Source organism: Pelophylax lessonae, assembly GCF_965119305.1.
Source record: "Pelophylax lessonae genome assembly, chromosome: 1".
NCBI classification, from domain to species: Eukaryota; Metazoa; Chordata; class Amphibia; order Anura; family Ranidae; genus Pelophylax; species Pelophylax lessonae.
The window spans coordinates 151,638,177-151,661,161 of NC_138768.1; positions in this window are offsets into that span (position 1 = coordinate 151,638,177).

Genomic DNA, 22,985 nt, shown 5'->3' on the forward strand with positions numbered 1-22,985 from the left:
GCTTAAAAAAAATGAAAGGAACAATTCAAGCATCAAGTCAATTAAACTCCTGGGATATTGATCTGTTCAATTAAGTAGCAGAGGGGGTTGTTAATCAGTTTCAGCTGCTATGGTGTTAATAAAATTAACAACAGGGGTACTAGATGGACAACAGATAGACAACCTCCAAAACAGAATTGTTATACAGGTGCAGGTCACTGAAATTTCTTTTCCTACTCATCTATTCTGTTTTTCACTAGTGTGGCATTTGGCTAGGTTCAGTATCACTACTGGTAGCATGAGGCGATACGTAGACCCTATAGAGGTTGCACAGAATTCCAACTCCTCCAGGATGGCACATCAATACATGCCATTGTCAGAAGGTTTGCTGTGTTTCCCACACATTCTCAAGAGCATGGAGGATATTCCAGGAGACAGGCAGTTACTCTATGAGAGCTGGACAGGGCCAAATAAGGTCCTTAACCCTACAGCAGGACTGGTATCTGCTCCTTTGTGCAAGGAGGAACAGGATGAGCACTGCCAGAGCCCTGCATAATGACCTTCAGCAGGCCACTGGTGTGAATGTCTCTGAACAAGCAATCAGAAACAGACTTCATGAGGGTGGCCTGAGGGCCCAACATCCTCTAGTGGGCCCTTGTCAAGGTCTTACTTTGCCCTCCTGCTGGCAGCCATCTTAAAACATGTGCAAACTGCTGCCTCTTATAAACTCTGATTGCATCGTCAGTTGCCTGCTGCCTGGGCGTCGCACAGTGATGATGCTGCACACCTGACAATATCTATCACCTGATGGTTTGCAGTCTTGCCCTTGCGTTTGTGCTCCAAGGTGCATCTCTGCTAGAAGTCTTCTGTTCTCCGTGTTCCTCCGTGTATGACCTGGCTTGGCTGATGACTCTCCTGGCTCTTGACCCCCGCATCAGCAGACAATCTCGCATCGATAGACGACCCGGCATCGGTAGACTGCTCGCTTCTGGACGCGACCCCAGCTTGGATGACTTTCCACTTCTTGACTTGACCCCGGCTTGTTCCTGCTCTCACTTCTTCACTCTTGCTGTGCATTTATTGTTGTTTGCTCCAACAAAATGCTTTATGCACCTCCGTGTGGTCTGGTTTCCTGGTACCCTGACAGTCCTGTGCTCACTGCCCAGCACTGTAGAGCTCGACTAGCATTTGCCATTGAACATCAGAATTGGCAGGTCTGCCACTGGCACCCTGACTGCCATTAGGTATTGGGATGAAATCTTTGGACCCATTGTCAGACCGTATGCTAGTGCAGTGGGTCCTGGGTTCCTCCTGGTGCACAACAATTCCCGGCCTCATGTGGCGAGAGTATGCAGCCAGTTCCTGGAGGATGAAGGAATTGATACCATGGAATGGCCCCACGCTCACCTGACCTAAATCTAATAAAACACCTCTGGGACATTCTGTTTCAGTCCATCCGACGACGGCAGGTTGCAACTTAGTCTGTTCGGGAGCTCAGTGATGCCCTGGCCCAAATCTGGGAGGAAATACCCCAGGACACCATCCTATGTCTCAAAAGGATCATGTCCCAATGTTTTCAGGAATGCATACAAGCACATGGGGGAATAACAAACTACAAACAAACAACAAAGTACCATTTTGATTTGCTGCAATGAAATTTCAGCAAAATGTACTAGCCTGTTGCATAATTTTTTCACTTCCGGGGTGTCTTTGAATTCAGCCCTCTGTAGGTTGATAATTTTCATTTCCATCAAATGATGTGGCATCCTTTCATTCCTAACACATTACCCAGTCCATATCAGTGTATATGTATCAGTGTATCATATATATATACAGTATCTCACAAAAGTGAGTACACCCCTCACATTTTTGTAAATATTTTATCCATATCTTTTCATGTGACAACACTGAAGAAATTACGCTTTGCTGCAATGTAAAGTAGTGAGTGTACAGCTTGTATATCAGTGTAAATTTGCTGCCTCGAAATAACTCAACACACAGCCGATAATGTCTAAACCGCTGGCAACAAATGTGAGTAAAATGTCAAAAATTGGGCCCAAATAGCCATTTTCCCTCCCCGGTGTCATGTGACTCGTTAGTGTTACAAGGTCTCAGGTGTGAATGGGGAGCAGGTGTGTTAAATTTGGTGTTATCGCTCTCACTATCTCATACTGGTCACTGGAAGTTAAACATGGCACCTCATGGCAAAGAACTCTCTGAGGATCTGAAAAAAAGAATTGTTGCTCTACATAAAGATGGCCTAGACTATAAGAAGATTGCCAATACCCTGAAACTGAGCTTCTAAAACCATATAGTAGTTTAACAGGACAGGTTCCACTCAGAGCAGGCTTCGCCAGGGTTGACCAAAGAAGTTGAGTGCACGTGCTCAGCGTCATATCCAGAGGATGCCTTTGGGAAACAGATGTATGAGCACTGCCAGCATTGCTACAGAGGTTGAAGGGGTGGGGGGTCATCCTGTCAGTGGTCAGACCATATGCCGCACACTGCATTAAAATGGTCTGCATGGCTCTCGTCCCAGAAGGAAGCCTCTTCTAAAGATGATGAACAAGAAAGCCCGAAAACAGTTTGCTGAAGACAAGCAGACTAAGGACATGGATTACTGGAACCATGTCCTGTGGTCTAATGAGACCAAGATAACCTTATATGGTTCAGATGGTATCAAGCGTGTGTGGTGCTTAATATATAGGGGGGTTGTACTGCGCTTCAGGGATTTCGAATAAACTTCTTCAATATAATAAATATATAAAAATATACAAGGTGCTTCTATACATATATTATAACCATATAATTATTAGATGATGCACTAATTCACTTTAAAAAAACAGGCACTTTATAGATATATTTACCTGGATTGAGATACATAAGCACCTTATATATATATATATTGTTTATACCAAGTGATATTATTTTACACATGTTTTTGTGGTTATAATATATGTATAGAAGCACCTTATATATTTTTATATATTTATTATATTGAAGAAGTTTATTAAAAATCCCTGAAGCGCAGTACACCCCCCCTATATATTAAGCATCTTAAACTGTTTTTTTTTTTCTTTTTATCAGTCACTGTATGTGCGGCATCAGGGTGATATATTCTTTCCAGGATAGCGCAGGAACCATACTCTTAGAGTAAAATATATCCCTTGTATAAGTTTGTGTGGTGGCAACCAGGGGAGGAGTGTGTGAAGTGTGTCTTGCCTACAGTCAAGCATGGTGGTGAGAGTGTCAGGATCTGGGGCCGCATAAGTGCTGCCGACACTGGGGAGCTACAGTTCATTGAGGGAACTATAAATGCCATCATGTACTGTGACATGCTGAAGAAGAGCATGATCCCTTCCCTTTGGAGACTGGGCCACAGGGCAATATTCCAACATGATAATGACCCCAAACACACCCCCAAGACAACCAGTGCCTTGCTAAAGAAGCTGAGGGTAAAGGTGATGGCGTGGCCAAGCATGTCTCCAGAACTAAACCCTATTGAGCATCTGTGGGGCATCCTCAAACGGAAGGTGGAGGAGTGCAAGGTCTCTAACATTCACCAGCTCCATGATGTCGTCATGCAGGAGTGGAAGAGGGCTCCAGTGACAGCCTGTGAAGCTCTGGTGAACTCAATGCCAAAGAGGGTTAAGGCAGTGCTGGAAAATAATGGTGGCCACACAAAATATTGACACTTTGGGCCCAATATGGACATTTCCACTTAGGGGTGCACTCACTTTTGTTGCCAGAGGTTTAGACATTAATGGCTGTGTGTTGAGTTATTTTGCGGGGACAGCAAATTTACACTGTTATACCAGCTGTACACTCACTTCTTTAAATTTAAACCAAGCCTGTCATTAAAAAGTCTCTACAAATTAGAAACAATGGCTTTGAAATAACAGAGCTCAACTCTTTGAGGCCACAAGGGTGTATGTAATTTGTTCCAGGTTCTTTATTCACCTTTATTTTGCTTAAATGTTTCTGGACCATGTACATTTTTGGAGTTTGTCCTATTCTATTTTGCAACATGTGTTTGTTTTGAATTTCTGTGGCCTTGATCTCCTTTTTAGCCCCCGTTCACATAGGGGCGACGCTACTTCGCACCGCGACCTCTGAGGTCGCGGTGCGAGCAGCGCGCCGCGACCTCGGAGCGGCCGCCACGGACTTCATAACATTGAAGTCTATGGCGGTCGCCTCCTGGTCGCCCCAAAGAAGCTCCGGACCCTTTTTCTAAGTCGGAGCGACTTGTGTCGCTCCTATTAGAACGGGTACGCAGCTTCCCTATGGGAGGCGACCTACGGCGACCTGTGAGGCGACCAGGTCGCCTCACAGGTCGCCTTAGTGTGAACGGGGGCTATTGTATTCTTTGTAACTTTCAAACAATGATATTGTTCCTTTTTTTATTTTTATTCTTTATAACTTTTTTAACTTTGGATATGAGTTTAAAAAAGGTTTTATTATCCCATCATCTGGAAACTGGCATTTGAGCCCGGAATCGTGGATCCGGTTCTTCGCGGATTGGAGGCGCGGGGTATAACCCGGGCTTCTCACTTTCTTCGGGGGGCCTGCTGGCCTTTGATGGAAGACTTGATGGCACAGGAGGGCCCCTTTCGCCTGGGGTTCTGGCGGGCAGTCCAACTCCATCATTTTTTGCACTCTTTGTCGGACCCTTCGCTTTTTGCGAGGGAACTTACGCCGTTCGAAGTCCTGTGCGTAGGGGAGGGTGGGCTGCCTAGCCCTCTTTCTAAATCCTACAGTTTGTTGATTACCCCGGCAGATGACTATGCGATACCTAGTCTGGGAAAGTGGGAACGGGACCTCCAGCTGCAGTTGATCTCGGCTCAACGACTAAAGATCTGTACCCTGGCTTTGAAAACCCCGACCTGTACGAAATTACAGGAATTGAATTATAAAATCCTTACCCGTTGGTACAGAGTCCCCTCTGTCCTACACAAATTCTTCCCGGACACGTCGGAGCTTTGCTGACGCTGTGGGGAAAGTGTAGGGACCATGCTGCATATCTTCTGGTCGTGTCCGCGGATTGCACCCTTCTGGAAGGAGGTACGGGCGCTTCTGGGAGAACTCACAGAGCGAACCCTCCCGGACACCCCAGAGTTTTATCTTTTACACTTGTCCACCATGCCGATTTCCAAGAGTAAAAAGTCAATTATCCCGCACGTGCTCTGTGCTGCTAAAGCCTGCATTCCGATGCTTTGGAAGTCGACTAAAACCCCCACTATACAGGATTGCACGCGTAAATTAGTGGAGATCAACCGGATGGAGGATCTCACACTCACGGCACAGAATAGAAGGGAACGATATGAGAAGACGTGGGGATTCTGGAACGCTTTCATCTTCACTGACAAGGGGAAGTCCCTACTGGGCGCTTAGAGCTGAGGATTGAGCTGGCGCTTGATTGGCGGGTGACGCAGTCGGTGTCGGGCGCCCCACCTATCCCCCACCTCCCCTCTCCCCCCCCCCTTTTTTTTTTTCTCTTCGCCTTCGCCCCTCTGTTTCCTTCACTCTTTCCCCTCCCTTGGAACTCCTGCTCTGCACTTCCTTATCTTGTATTTTCAACATTCTATAAAAGGTTGGGTAGTGACAGTTTGGGAAAAGTTGTTGATACCCTGCTGATATCTTGTATCCCTCTACGGGTGTCTTGAGCTACTGTAGTTCGGACGAGTCCCGAGGGGGGGGTGTTTCGCCCCCTCTTTTGGACGTGGAGACTTGTTTTTCCAGTTCTCTCTTGCATTAATGTACTACCATTCTTGACTGTTTATTTTGTATGGAATATGCTTCCCCTATTTGACTGGGGTATTTTTCGATCACGGTTGTATTTATGTTTGTTTTTTCCACTGTACTGCCTTTCTCAATAAATAAAATATTTGGAAAAAAAAAAAAGGTTTTATTTTTAGCCTTTTTAACTTATTTTCTATGGGAATATATTTTGCAGTGTGTTCACATACAGTCATTCTTATTTCTGTTCTGTATTCTTCGATGATTGAAGCTTGGGAAAAAATAATGGACTTTAAATGCAAGTAACTAAAATTAATGATATTTATTAATCTAAATTAAAAATATTTTTTGCGCACAATAACACAGTAGAAAAAAATCTAGAAAAGATTAACCACTTTTGGACTGGAAGGATTTGCCCCCTTAATGACCAGGCCATTTTTTGCGATTCGGCACTGCGTTACTTTAACTGACAACTGCGCGGATGTGCGACGCTGTATCCAAATAAAATTTACGTTTTTTTTCCCCACAAGCAGGACTTTCTTTTGGTGGTATTTGATCACCTCTGCAGTTTTTGATTATGCGCTATAAACAAAAAAAGAGCGACAATTTTGAAAAAAAAAAAAAACAGTATTTTTCACTTTCTGCTAAATAACATTCCCAATAAAAAAAACCTAAAAAAATCAAATTTTTTCATCATTTTTGGCCAATTTGTATTTTGCCACATATTTTTGGGAAAAAAAAATCCCAATAAGTGTATTTTGTTTGGTTTGCGCGAAAGTTATCGCATCTACAATCTAGGGGAAAGATTTATGTCATTTTTATTTATTTATTTTTTTACTAGTAATGGCGGTGATCTGCGATTTTTAGCGGAACTGCGACATTGTGGCAGACATAGCGGACCACTAACTGATATTTTTTACACTATGGAGGGACCAGTGACGTTACTACAGTAATCAGTGCTAAAAATATGCACTGTTACTGTACTAATGACACTGGCAGGGAAGGGTCTAACACCAGGGGCAATCAAAGGGTTAAATGTGTACCTAGGGGGTGATTCTAACTGTGTGGGGGCCAGACTTGGTGGATGGAAACAGGGCTCCTGTGTTCCAAAATAACAGGAACACGGGAGCCCTGTTTCAATCAGTGACAGATGAGCGGTGTGCCGCGTTTACAATGGCACACTGCCTTCTGTCACCCACTGGAGCCGTTGCTTAGCTGCAGGGCTAGAGAGTGGGTGCGCGATCGCGCCCGAGACCCGCTCCCGCGAGCTGACGTACCCATAGGTCGCTTTGAGCAGGAGAGCCAGCCTGCCACAGTATATCTGTGGCGGCTGGTCTCTAAGTGGTTAAAATATGGTTTGGCCTAAGTATAGATCCCCAAGAGGATAGGTTATCATATATAGAACTAGATGCAACAAATAATACATTAGCATTACATATCATCAAGACATTGGGGTATCACTTGTCCTGATGAGTTCCGCTCTACTCTTCACGACCTTGGTCACTTCTTCAGGAACTTTAACCATCTATTACAAATAAAAAACATACATACATACGTAGTAACATAATACATATGGTGTCTTCCACACATCAGACACTCACTCATGTCTCGGAATCCACAGATTCAGCGCTCACCCCCTTGGCTCGGAAGGGACACCCTAGGAGGGTATTCTTCGATGACAATGAAGAAAGAAATGTTTAATTCCCACATGTCAAGCTTGTCTAGCAAGACTTTCTGTACAACTAGGAAATGCTTACCTAATATAGTTAAGTACAAAATATATTTTACTGACTAGTATAAAAGTTTGGTCTTAGGTCAAGGAGGTTAAATAAGATCTGCTTTGTTGATATTATTTTTCAGTTGAAAATTTATGCCATACATAATTCACTCTGAGTTAAGAAAAGCTACATAAGCTCAGTGCGAGAGTCAGTGGAAAACATTTTGTCCAGTCAGATACTTATCAGGCTGTTTAGAAAACAGGCAAATTTAAAGTGGAGGTCCAGGATCTATCTAACTAAGCCTAAATCTGCTCCAATCCCCTTCTAAATCCTATACTAACTTCTCTGTAGAAAGAAGATGCTTATTCTCACCTATTCTCAGGGTTCTCCGGTCCGGTCATGTGATCAGCTCCCAGCAGCTGACTTCAGTAGAGAGGACAGATGATCTACAATGAATACCCCATAGTAAGCCTATGATTCCTGATTGGATTACATTTTGAGGTTGATTTACTGAAGGCAAAAAGACTGTGCACTTTGCAAAGTGCAGTTGCCCCAGAGCTTAGTAAATGAGGTAAAGCTTTCCTTTGCAAAAAATAACCAATCACATGCAAGGAAAATAAAAAAAATATATATATATTTTTGCTTGCACATGATTGGATGATAGAAGTCAGCAGAGCTTCTGCTCATTTACCCTTTTCTGGACCGCCCCAAGTAGATATACGTACCTGTATGTGATTTCGTGCACTGTGTTGCCATATGGAGTTTAGGCGTAATCTCCCTTACCGTGTTGTGATGATGAGGAGGAGTTATGTATAAATTCCCATTAGAGATTGTAAATATATTAATGTAAATATATATATACATGTATGAGATATTGAGTTTGATTTTACATTTAGTTGAGAGATGATTGTCACTTATATGAAGTTGTGTGATTTTCAGTCGGCAGTCAGTTCTAGGAACCTGTTTAACAAGTCCATTTAAAATGCAGGCCTAAGCTACCAGGGGGCAACTGCTATTTACATATAAACATACTGATAGTATCATCCTGTGATTACATATTTGGGAGCTAGACTTTCTGGGGCCACAGGCCTCAAGGACACATCTTGCATATCTTAAGTAGCAATTTCAGAGCTACTCCACAGTGAGGAGTAAATCCCCCCCCCCCAAACAGAGAGGAGTGGTTAGAAAGAGGCGTAACTATGGGAGGGGGAAATGGTCCAATCTGGGAGGAGATACGCCCACAGGGAGGAATAGGGCATGATAGCTGAACCAATGAGAATTGCCCTATACAAGGCTATGGGAGATGGGTCTATATTAGCCAACACTGGTGAGACCTCACTTGGAGTATTGTGCGCAGTACTGGAGGCCATATCTCCAGAAGGATATAGATACTCTAGAGAGAGTTCAGAGAAGAGCTACTAAACTAGTACATGGATTGCAGGAAAAAACTTACCAGGAAAGGTTAAAGGACCTTAACATGTATAGCTTGGAAGAAAGAAGAGACAGAGGGGATATGATAGAAACTTTTAAATACATAAAGGGAATCAACTCGGTAAAGGAGGAGAGCATATTTAAAAGAAGAAAAACTACCACAAGAGGACACAGTTTTAAATTAGAGGGGCAAAGGTTTAAAAGTAATATGAGGAAGTATTACTTTACTGAGAGAGTAGTGGATGCATGGAATAACCTTCCTGCAGAAGTGGTAGCTGCAAATACAGTGAAGGAGTTTAAGCATGCATGGGATAGGCATAAGGCTATCCTTCATATAAGATAGGGCCAGGGACTATTCATAGGATTCAGATATATTGGGCAGACTAGATGGGCCAAATGGTTCTTATCTGCCGACACATTCTATGTTTCTATGTTTCTATGTAAGGTGAGATAGAGTGACTTCCTGTTTGGCATGGGAGAGCGAGAGGAATCACTAAAGGTAATTATGAAGGATTAAGGGTTTACATTGTATATTCTCTTTGAAGGGTCATAGTGTGTTTGTATATGAGTATATACTCTATGCATTGTATTTGTTCAGTTAAACTAGGAATATTTTACATTTTGTAGTATGTACAATAGGTAGATTGTTGTAAATTAAGTAGGCTTTTCAAACTATATATATATCAATAAATAATTGCTGTGTTAAAGTTTTCATTCACAGTCATAGAACTCTCATTATTAACCCAAATATTGTCTGAGATAAATTAACTCTCATATTGTTCGGGTAACATAATTGGCAACCATGAAACATTGACCAGTCTGAAAATATTTAATACAGCAAATACCGAGATTTGTGTATGGTTATTGAGCTGGGTTTAAACTGAGGCAGTTTCCCGGTAGTCTGAAGGACACAGCAATTTAATCTAGGAAAAACAATGAAAAATTGTTTTACTGGGTATTAGAAAAGGATACACCACAGAGTTTTTTTAAAAAAAAAAAAATTCCCATAATTATGGTTATATATATCAGATGAACTTTTGCATACCGGTCACTGTAATTGGGAAGATATATCTGTTTGCGGGAGAATTTTGTTTTTATTTTTTGTTTTGTTCTGTGAAAGCTTACCAAGCATAATTTCTTGCGGTGGCTTCTTGGATGAAGTTGTTATTTGAAAACCACTGAAAGGGTGTCGTTTTTATTGTTGAGTTTTGAAAAATCTCACAATTTCTAGTTTTTTGTTTTAAACACACAAAGGATTAGCTTGTTTCAGGGTTCCTTTTGTGTTCTTTTGTTGAATAAGGTTCAACAAATATGTGTTCTTGGTTTTAATAGGAGGTTTTTTCTTTAATTGTTTTAATATTTTGTTTTTTTTGTGATTTGTCTTTTTACTATTTTGTTTTTGTTTTTAAAGACGCACAGGAAGTACTTGATTCTTGTTCTCTCTTGTGTTCTTTGTTGACAAGTTTCAACAAGTCTTAGCTGGTTTTAATTTTTTATTATTTTTTTTCTGTATTTGTTTTTTTTTTGGTAATCTTTTTATTATTATTTTTTTTTGTTGTTTGTGTTTTAATAACAAAAACTTGATATGCTGGTCTTCTATTGTGTTTGGTGGTGTTGAGGAAAAAGTTCAACAAGTTTTGGTAGCCTTTGTTCATCATTGTGGTCAGATTGAAAACTATCTGGCAGAATCGTGGTATAGTAAGTCTGATCTGGGTTAAACCACGTTAAGATACCAAACTGTGGAAAGTTGGTTATTGAAGCTAATATCAGGATAAAAAGTTTTTTTAATTATTAGAAAAGTCTAAAATAGGTTGCATTCAGCATAATCTTTTAGATTTAAGTCTGTTTACCTTTTGCAAAATGAATTGGGGGGTAACCCATTGGTATAAACACCACATTGTTTACCCTTCTATTGTCTACCTAGAGGCTTGTTTCTGGGGAACTCCCTAGTGTTTGCAGCTGGCTACGTGCTCTATTGTACTTGATCTATTGTGTTCCGGGTGGAGACTCAGACAAGGGAGGCTATAGATTATTGTGATAATTATCTGTATGTCTCCAAGAATATAAAAGTCACATTTTAAGTTTTCAAACTTGTTTCTTTTCTCTGTTTGGGTTTCTATCTATTTATTTGTATTTTTCTCTTTTCTTTATAATTTTTTTTTCTTCTCTCTTTCTTTTCTTCTTCTTTATTCTACTTGCCTTTACTCTAAGTGACTGTATAGTACAGGGGAAAGGTGACTTTATTTTTAGCCTACCAATTTTGCATACTTTCTAGAGGTGATGGCGGCCATGTCCAGTTTAGAAAGTTTTGTAGCAACTTATACTCTTAAACATAAGAGTAATGATTTTGCCTGTGATGCTAAAATTAAAGAATCTCCTTGGGCCTATGTCCAGGAGTTATTTGAAGAACAAGTAAACACCACCAAAAAGAATAAAAAGCTCAAAAGTCTAGCCATAGCAGGCATGTATGCTGCTTGCATGGCTATGAATGCTAAAATACAACAATTGCAAAAGTCAGCTGATAATAACCATATTAAAAATTCAGAGAAGGAAAAAGAGAACACAGCTTTACACAACCAGGTACACACATTAACTACCCTTAATCAAATGATTAAAGCCTCCCAGGAGGAAAAGGTTAACAAGTACAAATTGGCTCAAAAGAAAGTAGTACAATATAAAGACATATTAACAAAAGTTGAGACTGAACGGGACCACATAATTAGTGCATACAAAGTGGTCCAAGATCAGTTGAATGAAACTAAGAAAGGAAAAAGTACAGACCACACGCAATGACAGCAAAGAGAGTCACAGCTGTTACAAACAATTTCAATACTTAAAGGACAGGCTGCGGTAGCTAACCGGCTTGGACATGGTAAAACGACTGCACCTACCTGTGCCTATGAAATTGGGGACAGTGAGGACTATGAGGAGTATTGGGGTGAGGAATGTATAGATACAATCGCAGAGCCACAGGAAAATCGAAAAGACACCAGGGGCACAGATCCTTCAGAGTTTGTGGAACAAAGATTCACAAATGAGGATCAAGACAAGTTTCCCATCATAAGTAGGACCCAGGTCTTCTCCTTCCCTGAAGGAAATCGAACATTTTTGGGATTTGATAGTGAAGGGAAGGAGGTAAGTTCTAATGCATATCCTACACAACCTGTAAAAACACTCATGAGTGTGGCTGATTTCATTGGTAAAATTAAATCTAATGAACAAATTATTTCACATGCAACCAATGTACAACAAAGGTGTGAGCTTTTAGGGGTAAAAAGTCAAAGGGACCAGCTAGCACATAGTCAGACCGAGGCAGAGAATAAATGAGGGTTGTCTGCACCCTCATGTCAGGAGCGGCGGGTCCAATTTCCCCATACCAGGGATTGCAATGCAACTGGTTTGGGTATTTCTAGAGGCAACAGGAAAGTATCCCCATCAGAAACTTGTGCTAGGCTGAGCAACTCAGTGGAAGGGGGGAGCTCTAATAAAAGTGCCCCATTATCTGGTACACTGCCAGAAAAAGTTGCTAATCCAGTTGTAGGCATTGAATATTCACAGTCTATAACTACACCAGTGGTTAAGAGACCATTTAAAACATTACAAAAGGTAAAATGCTACACATGCGGATTATTTGGCCACATTGCAAAATTTTGTTTGTCTCTTGGTGAAAAGATAGTGACACCCAATCAATATAGGACCCAGAGGCGGGAAGTTGAAGTGTATTCACCACGCTGGGGAACCTGGCCTAGAAGTACTAAATATGAAAAGATCAGATCAGGCATTCCTTCCTCAACTATGCACGCTGAGAATGAATTTTTGCGGTATGAAATTCTTTTTTTGTTTACAAAAGATTTTATTAGAAAGTCATAAAAAAAGAACAATACAGGTCAAACATGTATCATCGTACAAAAAAAAGAATATTTTTTTCTCTCTTATACAATGCATAGAGAAAAGACATGAAAATTGCATAAATCACGAAATATTTACTGGTCAAAATATAAAAGCTAATCGCTAATCAAACAGTCCGTTGTTAGCATAGGGTCAAAACCTTCATTCCAAATATATCCCATCTCACCTGAAGCATAAAGAAATCTACACATACCTATCCCAAAGATCCCACTTAGCATGGAAAGTCAACATTAAACCATGTAGGGAGTGAAAGATTCTTTCTGTTAGCTTGATGCATTCCATTCTGGAAAGAACCTGAGACCACAGTAGAGTGTCTGAGCGCCAATTAAGGGCAATCATCCAGTGAATGGAGCACATCAGTGTGTGTATCAGATTGGAGGTGGAGTTGTGAACTACTGGAACTTTCACAACCAGAAGACACATCTTTGGTGTAAGAGATATCACCAAACCCACCAGTTTAGAAATGAGCTGTTGAGCTTGATTCCAGATTGGCCGCAATAGATTGCAGCTCCAAAAAATATGGAGTAGGTCACCTTCTTCACTACAGCCCCTGTAACAGCTAGCAGAAACTGAGCCGTAGAAGGTGTGTATTAGGGAGGGGGTCATATACCATCTGGTAAGAAGCTTAAGAGGGGACTCTCTGCAAGCACTAGAGCGCGAGCATTTACGCATATTTGACAGCATGCGATGCCATTCAGGGACTGAAAAGACACAGTTAAGGTCTTGCTCCCATTTCAGCATATATTTGTGTTTTTCTGGAAGAGTGAGTGTAACAAGATGTGAATATAACAATGATATAAGCCCTCTATTCCTAGATGAGGAAGAACATATGTTCTCAAAAACCGTGAATGGTGGGTTCAGTGATAAAGAGCCCTGTGCTTGGAAAAACTCCCTGAGAATATCATAGTGGTTTGCGGTATGAAATTCAACAGCTAAAAGTGGAAAGAGATGATTTTGTCAGAGAATTCCACACTTTTAAAAAAACGTTTATCGAATCCTTGAATTTGAAAGATAAGGAAGGAGGAATTTGCACAGTGGAAAGATCCCAAATAGGAATGGGGAAACAAAGAATATAACGTCTATTTCGGTGGTCTAGAATGTTGTACGGTTTGATTTCAGTATGTTTTATGGAAAAGGGCTAGATTACTAACTTTCATCTATAAGTTTATATTTTACAGGCTCAGTGAATTCATAAAAAAATACTTACCCATAAAGCAGGTGTGTATAGAGATGTGTATATATATATATACCTAAAAACACACACCTAACAAAGGTAATGTATTCTAGGCTAGGTACTAGGACTTCATTGTTTTAGTTTTTTTATGTTTCTCTTTATTTCAGAAAGGTTAAAAATTTGGCAAAACAACAGACTAGCTGTGTCTGTTTTCTTTTATGCCATAGTTAACCGGTTGCCGACCGCCGCACGACTATATACTGCGGCGGTCAGCCCCGGCCAGGCAGAGTGACGTATCGGTACGTCACTCGCCTGTCACTGACTTGCGAGCCTATCGCGGGCGCGCGCCCGCCGCGGCTCGTTCACAGACAAGTCAGTGCGTGTGACCGGCGGACTCGATGTCCGCCAGTCACACTGCGATCGCTCCTGTGAAGGGAGAAAGACAGAGCGGCTTGTGTAAACAAGCTGCCTGTCAGTTCTCCCTGTGTAAAAGTGAAGATCTGACCGTTCTACTATGTAGAACGGTTGATCTTTGCTTTTACACCAATAGGAATGTCCCTGCACAGTTAGAAGCACGCCCCTAGGACACACTTAACCCCTCCCTGTCCAATAAAGTTAACCCCTTCGCTGCCAGTGTCATTTTTGCAGTAACAGTGCATATGTATAGCACTGATTACTGCAGTAATGTCACTGGTACCCCCAAAAGTGTCAAAAATGTCAGTCAAGGGTCCGATCTGTCCGCCGCAATGTCGCAGTACCGAAAAAAAATTGCAGATCGCCGCCATTACGCGTTAAAAAAAAAAACACCAAAAATGACAAAAATCTTTCCCTTTGTTAGTAAACGCGATAACTTTTGCGCAAACCAATCAAAATACGCTTTTTGCGATTTTATTTACCAAACATAGGTAGCATAAAACAAATTGGCCGAAAAATGTTAAAAAATTTTGATTTTTACTTTTTTTTTTGGGGAATTTAATATAAAAAAATGTGAAAAATATTGTTATTTTTGCAAAATTTACGCTCTTTTTTTGTTTATAGCGCGTGATCAAAAAATCGCACAGGTGATCAAATACCACCAAAAGAAAGCTCTGTTTGTGGAAAAAAAAGGATGTCAAATTCGTTTAGGTACAGCGTCGCACGACCGCGCAATTGTCCGTTAAAGTCACGCAGTAAAAAATCGCAAAAAAACCCCTGGTCCTTTAGCAGCCAAATCCTCCGGGGCTTAAGTGGTTAAATTACATGTAAGTTTTTTTTTTCCATGTTTTATTTCTTAATGTATGGTTCTTTTCTCCCTACCCATAACGTATGGCATTCAATCTCAATGAATGGGTGTGTCTGTGTGATGTAATGGATATGTATGAACTGTCTATGGGTAAACAAACATTTTTTTTTTCAGGGGTATGAACATACCATGGGTCAGAAACTGTAGCAATTTTTTTTGTTGTTTCTCTTTTGTCTTTTCCTGGAGCTTGGAGTGAAATTTCATTCACTCTGATACTCAGAAACTACATAACACATTATTTTGTACCTTATGGCATCTTATATTTGGTGTTTTTCTTTTTTTTTTTTTGTTCCTTTTACCAACCGAGTATATGGGGGTGTGTCTTTACATTTTTTTTTTAATAAATGTACTGTCGAGACTGATTCATTACCTCTGCTGGAAGTCTGTTATTAAGAACCTCTCATAGAGGTTGAGTAAGGTGTTATTAATCATCTCTTAGTCTTGTATTTTAGGAACAATACACAAACATACATCGGTGGACAAGGCAGATATGTCCCAGACATGACAATATTCTTTAGGAATAAAAATAACTCAGAGGACCGTATAGCATGTTTTTTTTTTTTATGCATGCTTTAAGGAGAAGCCTCTGAATTGGAGTAATTACAGTCAGGCCTACCTACATTCAAAAATTTTTTTTGGTGTCTCTTTCATGAACCAGAGTTTCTCTCTGTACGTTTTGTTTTTTCAAAGTCTGACTTACACAGTCATGTTAAAAGAGGACCTATTGATATGTTAATTCCCCACCATACCGGGAGTGTCTTTTGGACAGCTGCAAAGTTTGCAAGCATTTTGATTTTTTTTTTGTTTTGAACTAACGTTCAGCTTAATTTCTCTTTAAAAAGAGAAAGGTGTAGGGCAAAGGTAGTGTGGAGCCAGCACCAAATCTGTACGTTTTTAATTTTAATTTTTTTTAAATTATTTTTTTTAATTTTTAATCTTTATTTCCTTTTTTTAATATATTTTTTTTATTTTATGTTTAATTTTTATATATTTGTTTTTATTGATTTATTTTAAATTTTTTTTAGTATTCTAATTTTTTTTGGTAACTATTTCTCTCCTTTATCACCTTAATTTGTGGGGTGATTCCATATTTTTGTTTTTTGCTATAAATAAAAAAAAAAAAGAGGGGAGTATGGGGAACATTATAGTGAGAACATTTAAATATTGCTATAGCATATTAAAGCTTCCATAGAGCATGTTGTGTATGGGCCAGTTCACAACCGTTTTGTATCCCTTCAACCATGGAATAATTGTGTTATATACTTTTATTGAAGCTCCCTCTTGTCATTTAGCTATTACCAACTATGGCAATAGGAACAATAACACCAGGTTTTGGGCAACAGTCACTCAACAATTGTTTTTTTGTACATGTTACACAAAGTCCGCTCTACAGCTCAAATATGTGGCAGTCATCACATGTAGTCAGTTTTTCTCTCCAAGTTAAAATCATTGGTCAATTTTTTTGGGGTGCCATGATTAAGTTCAAAGAGCAACGCTTGCATATCATATAGATATACTGGGACTTGTGAGACAAATAGCTGACCTGGTATAGTACAATTGTACTTAAAAGTAATTTAATTTAGTTTAGTGATTCCCGAAGCCACGAGTAACTGGTGACATCACACTTATCCGCATTTTGACATTACGTCATTTTGTCTGCTTGATTGACACTGCCTACTCTGTTCAGAGCCTGCTAAAGGAATGACCTCTGTCTCACAGCCTGCCAAAAGGCATGACTCCTACCGTAGCTACATACGTTAGCAAAGGACTAAACTACGTGCACAATTGTGTGGCACCAGCCAAGAGCCCATCGGGGTTTGGATAACTGAACACAGTTTCAGTAAACAGAGTCAGTGGTGAGTTGTGGGTAGCAACAGAACCCCCCTGGAGACTTGAAGGGTCACACACCACACAGTGATAACCAGCAGAAGGCAGGGCAGAGTTATCTGCAGGCATATGACAATGGATGAATAAAGTGGGTGATGAAAATCTAGAAGCACCTGGCTGAAGGGGGTAACTATTCAAATTGATAAACATTTCAATGAAAGAGGGTCTCACTATTATGTCGCAGTAAATCTATAGCAAGGCTAAACAAAGGTCCTTACTAGGGTTGAGCGAACACGGACTGTATTATTCGTGTTCGTACCGAATAATTGGATTTTTGTTACCCGAACACGGACCCGAAAACTTTACTGTATATTAGGGTAAAAATCCGTGTTCGGTCATTTTATTTTCGGGTTTTGTATGCATTGGCGCGCTTTTCATGGCGGGCTTTCAACAGCCAATCAACAAGCGTTTAACTGGTGTGCCTTAAGCCATCCCAGCCATGCCTACAAATGTATTAGTAGCTGTGATTGGCCATCTGAAGCATGTGACCATGTCTTTATAAGTTCGAGAGCCCCAGCGCGCTGCGTCATTCTGCTGTCGATTAGGGAGAGAGCACACATCATACGTGCTGGCTGCTGATTAGGGACAGACAGGCAAAAATCATTTGTGTCCAGATAGAATTGAGGGACAGGTCGGAGTGTTTTAGGCAGGGCGAGTTGTAGGGCATTTTAGGGCGAGGCTGCTGATTTTTAGGGTCAGTGTTCTACAATCGATTTTGCTGTGTGAGAGGGGGGGGGGGTTTGCAGTGACCGATCTTATCAATCCTTTTAGGGAGAGGCTGGAGATAGGCAGGTGTCAGTGGTCCACATCGATTTTGCTGTGTGTGGGGTGCAGTGAACACAATCTTTTTTGCCCACTGAGGAGGAGGGAGAAAAGTCTTTTTCTATCAGTCACTGTGTGCAGCGTTTTTCCTTCAGTGCTGCTGTGCTGACTGTGATAATACACTGCTGTGTTCACATGTGCTATTATTGAGTGATTTCAAAAGTTATACACTTTTTTCTATTCCACTATTCAATATACACCCTTGGGTTAAAAAAATTAAATTGTGGCATAATCTGTACTAATCTAGTTAAAAATTACAAACTTAAAAGGGGAATTTTTTTTTCCCCTCCATAGCCTGCAGCAGAGCTGGTTCACATCGATTTTGCTGTGTGTGGGGTGCAGTGAAAACAATCTTTTTTGCCCACTGAGTAGGAGGGAGAAAAGTCTTTTTCTATCAGTCACGGTGTGCAGCGTTTTTCCTTCAGTGCTGCTGTGCTGACTGTGATAATACACTGCTGTGTTCACATGTGCTATTATTGAGTGATTTCAAAAATTATACACTTTTTTCTATTCCACTATTCAATATATACCCTTGGGTTAAAAAAATTAAATTGTGGCATAGTCTGTTCTAATCTAGTTAAAAATTACAAACTTAAAAGGGGAATTTTTTTTTCCCTCCATAGCCTGCAGCAGAGCTGACTGATGTAAGACACTGCTGTTCACATGTGCTATTGATAAATCACACCAATTTTATATCATATTTTCTATTCCGCTATTCAATAAAAACCTTTGGGTATAAACAATTAAATTGCGGGATAGTCTGTGTTGGTACGTGTGAGATACACCTTTCCAATTTTTGGGGTGCATCTCATACTTCTGAAGATTTGAGGGTGCTGCCTGTTCCGAACTCCTCCTACTTCTCATCCTGCCTTTGGGGGTACCAAAAATAGTAATTGGGGCCTAGTCTGGTTCTGTACGTGTGAGATACATACACCTTTTTTTGATAATATTTTCTATTCCGCTATTCAATAAAAACCATTGGGTATAAACAATTAAATTGCGGGATAGTCTGTGTTGGTACGTGTGAGATACACCTTTCCAATTTTTGGGGTGCATCTCATACTTCTGAAGATTTTAGGGTGCTGCCTGTTCCGAACTCCTCCTACTCCTCATCCTGCCTTTGGGGGTACAAAAAATAGTAATTGGGGCCTAGTCTGGTTCTGTACGTGTGAGATACATACACCTTTTTTTTTATAATAATTTCGATTTCGCTATTTAATCTACACCTTTGGGTAAAAACAATTAAATTGCGGGATAGTCTGTGTCGGTACGTGTGAGATACATACACCTTTTGATATCATATTTTCTATTCCGCTATTTAATCAAAACCTTTGGGTATAAACAATTAAATTGCGGGATAGTCTGTGTCGGTACGTGTGAGATACATACACCTTTTGATATCATATTTTCTATTCCGCTATTCAATCTACACCTTTGGGTAAAAACAATTAAATTGCGGGATAGTCTGTGTCGGTACGTGTGAGATACACCTTTCCAATTTTTGGGGCGCATCTCATACTGCCGAGGATTTGAGGGTGCTTCAGTCTGCCTCCTGCCTGTTCCGAACTCCTCCTACTCCTCATCCTGCCTTTAGGGTACAAAAAATTGTAATCGGGGCCTAGTTTGTGTTTGTACGTGTGAGATACACCGTTTTGTAAAATTTGTCCTATTCCGCTATTCAATATACACCCTGTTTGAGTGTAAAAAATTAAATTGTGGGATAGTCTGTATCGGTACATGTGAGATACACCTTTTTAAATTTGTTTGGCGCATCTCCTTCTACCGCCGAGGATTGCAGGGCGCTTCAGTTTGCCTCCTGTTCCCAACTCCTCCTACTCCTCTTCCTCATCCTGCCTTTAGGGTACAAAAAATTGTAATCGGGGCCTAGTTTGTGTTTGTACGTGTGAGATACACCGTTTTGTAAAATTTGTCCTATTCCGCTATTCAATATACACCCTGTTTGAGTGTAAAAAATTAAATTGCGGGATAGTCTGTATCGGTACATGTGAGATACACCTTTTTAAATTTGTGTGGCGCATCTCCTTCTACCGCCGAGGATTGCAGGGCGCTTCAGTTTGCCTCCTGTTCCCAACTCCTCCTACTCCTCTTCCTCATCCTGCCTTTAGGGTACAAAAAATTGTAATCGGGGCCTAGTTTGTGTTTGTACATATGAGATACACTGTTTTGTAAAATTTGTCCTATTCCGCTATTCAATATACACCCTGTTTGAGTGTAAAAAATTAAATTGTGGGATAGTCTGTATCGGTACATGTGAGATACACCTTTTCAAATTTGTTTGGCGCATCCCCTTCTACCGCAGAGGATTGCAGGGCGCTTCAGTTTGCCTCCTGTTCCCAACTCCTCCTACTCCTCTTCCTCATCCTGCCTTTAGGGTACAAAAATTGTTATTGGGGCCTAGTCCGTGTTTGTACGTGTGAGATACACCGTATTATAAATTTTTTCCTATTCCGCTATTCAATATACACCCTTTTGGAGTGTAAAAAATTCAATTACGGCATAGTCTGTATCGGCACGTGTGAGATACACCTTTTAAATTTGTTTGGCGCATCTCCTTCCACCGCCAAGGATTGCAGGGCGCTTCAGTTTGCCTCCTGTTCCCAACTCCTCCTACTCCTCTTCCTCATCCTCCCTTTAGGGTACAAAAAATTTTAATCGGGGCCTAGTCTGTGTTTGTACGTGTGAGATACACCGTTTTTTATCCTTTTTCCTATTCTGCTATTTAATATACACCCTTTTGGGGTAAAAAACATTAAATTGCGGCATAGTTTGCATATTTGACTGTGAGATACACCCGTGCGATACTGTTGTTGTTTTTTTCCGCTATTCAATAAACACCTTTCTAGGGCAAGATCATAAATTACAGAAATATGAGGAGACCGTCAAATAGGGGCCGTGGCCTGGGTCGTGGTGCTGCTGGTAGAGCTCCTGTTGCAAGGAGAGGACGTGGTCGATCTGTGCCAGCTACACGCACAAGTGAAACACCTTCCTCAAGTGTGAGTAGGTGACAGAACCTGCATCAGTATTTGGTAGGGCATCATACGCCTCTAGAAGTGATGAGGCCAGAAGAAGTAGAGGCGATAGTAGATTGGTTTGCTGCTTAAAAGTGCCTCCAGTTCCTTCACATTGTCTCCCACCCAGTCTACAGCAGTCTCTTCTTCTTTTTGATGACTCTGTCAGCAGGGTTTCCCAGGGCCATCCACCTAGCCCTGCCCCAGAAGTGGAAGAGATTGAGTGCAGCGAAGCCCAACCACTTATTTCTCAAGATGAGTACATGCAAGGACCATCGCAGCACGTCTCCGATGATGACGAAACACAGGTGCCAACTGCTGCGGCGTTCAGAATTGTGGAGACCGACAAGGAGGGCAGGGGTGAAGACTGGGTGGAAGATGATGTGGAGGACGATGAGGTCCTCGACCCCACATGGAATGAAGGTCATGCAGGTGACCTGAGTAGTTTGGAGGAAGAGGCGGTGGTCGCACAGAGCCACCAGCACAGCAGAAGAGGGAGCAGGGTGCAGAAGCGGAGCGGCCGTGCCCTAGACACTACGCCTGCTACTGCCCAACGCAGCAAGGGAATAAGCGCACCAAAGCCAGCTCAAAGGAGTTCTCTAGCGTGGAAGTTCTTTAGAAAATGTGCTGATGACAGGACACGAGTGGTTTGCACCCTGTGCAATCAGAGCCTGAAGCGAGGCATAAACCTTCTCAACCTGAGCACAACCTGCATGATCAGGCATCTAAGTGCAAAGCACGAGCTGCAGTGGAGTAGACACCTTCAAAACCAAGAAATGTCTCTGGCTCATCCTGCTTCCTCTTCTGCTGCGGTCCCGGCCGCTCCATCCACATCTGTAGTGATACCGGCACCTGCCACCCCGCAAACAGACGATCTGTCAGCAACACCACCACCTGGGTCACCAACCATCTCCACAATGTCCCGTGGAAGCGTTCAGCTTTCCATCTCCCAAACACTTGAGAGGAAGAGGAAGTACCCCCCTACCCACCCGCGATCCCTGGCCCTGAATGCCAGCATTTCAAAATTCTTGGCCTTTGAAATGCTGTCATTCCGTCTGGTGGAGACGCACAGTTTTAAAATCCTTATGTCGGTGGCTGTCCCACAGTACGTCGTGCCCAGCCACCACTACTTTTCCAGGCAAGCCATCCCTTCCCTGCACAACCAAGTGGGGGAAAAAATCAGGTGTGCACTGCGCAACGCCATCTGTGGCAAGGTCCACCTAACTACCGATACGTGGACCAGTAAGCACGGTCAGGGGCGTTATATCTCCCTAACGGCACACTGGGTAAATGCGGTGGCGGATGGGCCTGAGGCGGATAGCAATTTGGCGTATGTCCTTCCACCACCGAGGATTGCAGGGCGCTTCAGTTTGCCTCCTGTTCCTAACTCCTCCTACTCCGCTTCCTCATCCTCTACCGCCTACTCATCCGGACAACGTAACACCTTCACCACCAACTTCAGCACGGCCAGGGGTAAACGACAGCAGGCAGTTTTAAAACTTGCCTGTTTGGGGGAAAAAACCACACACCGCGCAGGAGTTGTGGAGGAGCATGGAACAGCAGACAAATGAGTGGTTGCTGCCAGCGAGCCTCAAGCCCGGCCTGGTGGTGTGCGATAACGGGCGAAATCTCATAGCAGCTCTGGGCCTAGCCGGTTTGACGCACATCCCTTGCCTGGCGCATGTGCTGAATTTGGTGGTGCAGAGGTTCCTTAAAAAATTACCCCGATATGTCAGAGCTGCTGCAGAAAGTGCAGGCCGTCTGTACGCACTTTCGGCATTCTCACCCTGCTGCTGCTCGCCTGTCAGCGCTGCAGCGTAACTTCGGCCTTCCCGCTCACCGCCTCATATGTGACGTGCCCACAAGGTGGAACTCCACCTTGCACATGCTGGAAAGACTATGCGAGCAGCAGCAGGCCATAGTGGAGTTTCAGCTGCAGCACGCACGCGTGAGTCGCTCTGCGGAACAGCACCACTTCACCACCAATAACTGGGCCTCCATGCGAGACCTGTGTGCCT